Genomic DNA, 5,539 nt, shown 5'->3' on the forward strand with positions numbered 1-5,539 from the left:
TTTTCAAGCAGAGGACGCGTTCTGCATAATTCAGACTGAAAATAAGAAAACTTTGAAGATTCTCAATTATAGAAGGAAAGAATCTCTAATTTTGAGCTCAATTGTCTTGGTTACTGTAAGAGATATCAAAAAGTACAGTAACCTTACAGTACAGTAAGATAAGTGGGCTTTCCATGCTTTAAAGTAAATTCTTCGATTTCTGGATTACTGTACTTTAACCTAATCCGAAAACTTCGAAAAATGTTAATCTCTGATTGCTCAGTGATGTCCCTTGAAACCCCCCCCCCCCCCCCTTCTCTCATCTCATCACAACAGCTGTCAGTGGGTCCATCACTGATGCACTTTTCTGTCTTTTTCTCGGCGTCTCTCAACAAGTGAGAATGATTACACAATAAATTTTACATGTTCTTTTCTTCTGGAGCCTCCACTTTAATTATTCAGATTTGAAATATAACTTTCTTGTGTGCACATCCTACTATAACTCTTTTCATTTTTGCCGGAATCGGGAAATTTTAAACATTTTGAACTCAGCTTGTTTAGAGCTTCAAAATGAGCCTAAACACGACCTATTTCTGCCCACTTTCAGTTTCCAGGTTAAAGGCGCATGGACCCTTGAAAAGTCAAAATTTTGCCAAATGGGTCGTGTTTATTCTCATTTTGAAGCATTTGACAAGCCAAGTTGGACCATGCACTTTGCATAAATTTTGGACCAAAACTAGAGGAGTTATTGTTCTTGAACCGTCGGAAAACCGCCAAACGTCCGTTTCTTACTAGAGGCTATCTTTTGAAAAAAAATTTTCAGTGATCCAGAAGATTTTATAGATAACATTTCTACAAATTTCAGAAATTATAAATTTGAATTTAGAGTGGTACAGTACTTTAAAGGCTCATGAGGCCCTTCCTTGTATACATATCCTACTGTAACTTTCTTCATTTTAGCCGGAACTTGAAAATGTTTTGAATTTTGAATTCAGCTTGTTTAGCGCTTCAAAATGAGTATAAACATGACCCATATCGGTCAACTTTGATTTTTCGAGGGTCCATGCGCCTTTAAAGTCGAAAATTCAAAGTTTTCCGAATAAGGTCATGTTTATACTCATATTAACGCATTTAACAAGTTGAATTCATTCATATCAATTTCAGAGTTCTAGGTGGAAGTTGAAAGAAGCTATGGTCATTTTCAGTTTTTGGGCCATTCGCATAACAAATTAAAAACTACCATATCTCATTGAGTTTTTGAGCAAATTTAATTTCAATTTTCGCATTTATCGAGTTTTTAGCTTCAAAATGAGTATAAACACGACTAGTCTCCGCCCATTTTTAAATATCCAAGTTTAAAGGCGCATGGACCCTCGAAAATCGATTTTTAGCGAAATAGGGCATGTTTATACTCGTTTTGAAGCGCTAAACAAGCTGCGTTCAAATGTCGAACATTTTCGTCACAACGTTTAGAGATAAAAAGGTTAGGGGCCGATTTTCTGAATATTCCAGGTTCATGTGTAATACATCAATCATAACTACTGTAACATTTCCAACTTTGTAGTAATTTAAGTAATTCCAAATTCCTTAGAACGAACGCCTTTTACTAATTATATGCATCGAGTAGAGAAGAAAGTCATGCCTACACAACCGTCTCCTTTCATAATTCTTGTGAAATCCCTCTTTTCTCTCTCTCTCTCTCTCTCTCTCTCTCTCTCTTTTCGCACAAAGCCGGTAATAACCATCATCGGAGAGGGGGGAGACCAATTGTCATGGTCATGGAGATGACCACATTTTCCAACTTTTTCACACAGACTGAGTAGCTGCAAGGTTATTCTCCTTCTCTTTGAATTTACTAGTTTTGTCTGATTCTCTAAAGTTTTCAATTTTATTTAAAAATTAAACTTTCCATTAGATATTTGAAGAATTTGATGCCTAATTCATCCACTTTGACATGTATTTTGAGGTTTATTGCTCATAGATTTCTAGATACTCTCACAATTTTTAAAGATTTGAACTCAGCTCGTTTTCAGCGCATTCAAAGCTTCAAAATGAGTATAAACATGACCCATTTTGCACTATTCTGAAATTTCGAGGGGTCCATGCGCCTTTAAAGTCAAAAACTCAAAGTTAACCATTATATGTCGTGTTTAGGCTCATTTTAAAACTCAAAACGCGCTGATTTCAAATTTTTAGTCTCTTCCAAGGGGTTTCAAAATTTGGGACCATTATAAAATTTACAAAATTTCAAAATCGAGCAAAATGGGTCATGTTTATGCTCATTTTTAAGCTCTCAATGAGGGAAATATGAGTTTCTTATTGTTTTATTGAATTCAGCGCATTCAAAGCTTCAAAATGAGTATAAACATGACACATTTTGCTCAATTTCCGTTTTCCGACGGTCCATGCGCCTTTAAACTGGGAAATCCAAAGTTGACCGAAACAGGTCGTCCTTAAGCTTTTTTTAAAAGTTCTAACCCTGAAAAAGTTAAAATCTTAAATTTCATGAAATTTGTTTGAAAACCCTATGAGGTACGGCTATTTTTTAATTTGACGGCGGATGGACCAAAACTAAAAATGAACATAACTTTGTTAAATGTCTTCCCAGAAGCCTGAATTTACAATTTCTGAGTTTGGATTTACAAGAGCTTCAAAATGAGTATAAACACGCCCACATTCTGTAAATTTCTGAAATTTCGGTTTAAAGGCGCATGGACCTCCGGAAGTTTCAAAATCGAGCAAGGTAGGTCATGTTTAGGCTCATTTTTTTTTTTTCTAGCATAGTCATGATTATACTCATTTTGAAGCTAGTAAAACTACAAATTCAAAAATATAACTTTCAACAACAAGAAAATAACAAAAAATAACGAAATACGATCAAATTTCGTTTTTCAAGGATTAGTCAAAAACCTGTAAAACTATCTTATCCTGCTTATTTTTGATTTTTAGAAGATAAAACTCAACTTTTTTAAATTCTCGCTTTTAGAGCTTCAAAATGAGTATAAACATGGCCTGTTTTGCTTATTTTTGATTTTTCCGAGGGTCCATGCGCCTTTAAAATCAAATTTTCAAAGTTGACCGGAATAGGTCGTGTTTGATCTCATTTTAAAGCTTTAAACGGCAAAAATTCAAAAATCTAACTTTTGTTTGAATTGCTCAAAAGATCAATGAAATACAGTTGTTTTTTCAACTTTAAAGGCGTTTATATTACTAAAAAAGACAATATCACGTTCAATTTGTTATCTAAAATTGTGATTTTTAATTTTTTGAGTTTGAATTGATGAGAGCTTCAAAATGAGCCCAAACACGACCTGTTTAGGTCAACTTTGAATTTTCGACTTTAAAGGCGCATGGACCCCAACATTTTTAAAATCGGGCAAAATAGGTCATGTTTATACTCATTTTGAAGCTCTTAACACGGCAAATCCAAATTTGTTACTTTTAAACTTTAGATTTCAACATTTTCATGACATTTTTCAATTTTTTTAAAGTTTCCTCACCCACTTTTTCAATTCCTCACAACTTTTTGTTCCGATTTTAATAACCTCATCTCTCTCTTTTTTCTCTGCGTCTCTTTCCCTCTCCATTACTTTTAACTCATCATAATGTTCGGAAAAGAGAGAGAGAGAGAGAGAGAGAGACCGCAGAGAAATAGAGAAGGGGGATTCAAACGTATAGTAGGAATAGAGTAGGTGACAAAAAAGTTCGGGACACATTTTCAGAAAAAGATGATAGGATTTAGAGAGGGGAGAGTAGAGAAAATAAAGAAGAACATATGTTTTCAGGTGTTTCTAGAAGTCTTTTTTATAAAATTTCAATTTTGAAACCTTTTTAATTCTTTTAGAATCTGTTTTCTGAAAGATTTAGTTGTTCAAAATTAGGAATTACAGATTTGTCAGTTCAATAGCTTCAAATTGAGTGTAAACATGGCCTATTTTGGGGTCTAGGTGCCTTTAAAATTGAAACAAAAACTACCGTATCTCATTGAACTTTGGAGCGATTTTGATTAAACGTTGATTATTGAATTTGTGACGTTTAGAGCTTCAAAATGAGTATAAACATGACCTATTTTGCTCAATTTTGAATTTTCGAGTTTAAAGGCGCATGGACCCTTGAAAAATCGAAATTGAGCGAAATAGGTCATGTTTATACTCATTTTAAGGCTCTAAACGCAAGAAATTCAATATTTTTGTTTTCAAAGCTCAAAACCTGACAATTAATCAGATATGGCACATTTTAATTTTTGTTGAAAAAAATTAAATAATCTCAACTAGTTCTATCTTGCTTATCTTTGCAGTAGTTATTGTGAACTATATGTTTTTCGAGTATGCTATGTTTGGAGCTTCAAAATGAGCCTAAACACGGCCTATTTTTGTCGACTTCGAATTCCACCTTAAAGGCGCATGGTCCCTCGAAAAAATCGAAATTGAGCGAAATAGGCCATGCTTATATTCATTTTGAAGCTTGAATCAAGCTGAATTCAAGTTATTTGTTTTTAGAGCTCAAAACCTGAAGATTAATCAGCTATGACGCATTTTTAAATTTTTCTTTTTTAAAAAAATTTAAATTTTTCAATGTTCACAATTTGAACTATCTTTCTTATTTTTGAAATTATTCTTGTGAAACATAATTTTCTGTGTTTCTTTCGTCGAGAGCTTCAAAATGAGCCTAAACACGACCTATTTCGGTCAATTGCAATTTTTCGAGGGTCCATGCGCCTTTAAACTCGGAAATTCAAAGTTTACCGAAAAAGGCCGTGTTTATACTCATTTTAAAGCTCCAAACAGGTTGAGTTCAAATCTCTCAGAATTTTTGACAATATCCCACTAATTAGAGGTTCTATGCGCCTTTAAACAATTACCAGTGACTTGGCAACCGTCCAGCTCGATTATCTCGCTTCCCAAAAGAGATAATCAAAATTGGTAAAGTGGTAAAATGTTGGAAATTTGATAACAAACATTTTCTTTGTTGACAACTTTTTGTTATCTTTTATGGGAAGTGGGATAATTGAGCTGAAAGTAGTGGGGTTCGCTTCTCTGATCTCCGTTAAGTCAAAACATTTGGATGTTGTTCTTTTTTTATGTTGTTTCATGGGTTTTCTTTTTTTTTAACTGTGTAGCTCAACTTTCAAGATTTTGGTAGACTTTTGAAGGCCTTTAAAGGCACATAGCGGCCTCCCCTTTTGTATTTGACCTACATATACAGGACAAGTTCACACTCAGAGAGTACCGTATTAATCCCACCCCACCGCGTAGCTAAACAAATACTCTCTAGTCATGATCATCATAAATACACAAACATAGTGTCATCTCTCCTTTTTTCCCACAAAAAGAGCATCTTTTCTAGCTTTGCTGCGCCTTTAAACTTTTTTGACGATTTTTAGTGAAGGGGGTCCACAAAAGTAGGTCATCATTTTCAGATTTGTCTGAAAATTTCAGATCATACTAAACAAAACATGGACTACATTTTGTTTGTTGACAACTTTTTTGAAAAATCAAGACCTGAGGAGATATAAGCTGTGGAAGAGAGGCCGCCTGGAAGGGTGGGCGCAGCGCCACAC

The sequence above is a fragment of the Caenorhabditis briggsae genome (assembly GCF_000004555.2).
Source record: "Caenorhabditis briggsae complete genome, chrI, whole genome shotgun sequence".
In the NCBI taxonomy this organism is placed as follows: Eukaryota; Metazoa; Nematoda; class Chromadorea; order Rhabditida; family Rhabditidae; genus Caenorhabditis; species Caenorhabditis briggsae.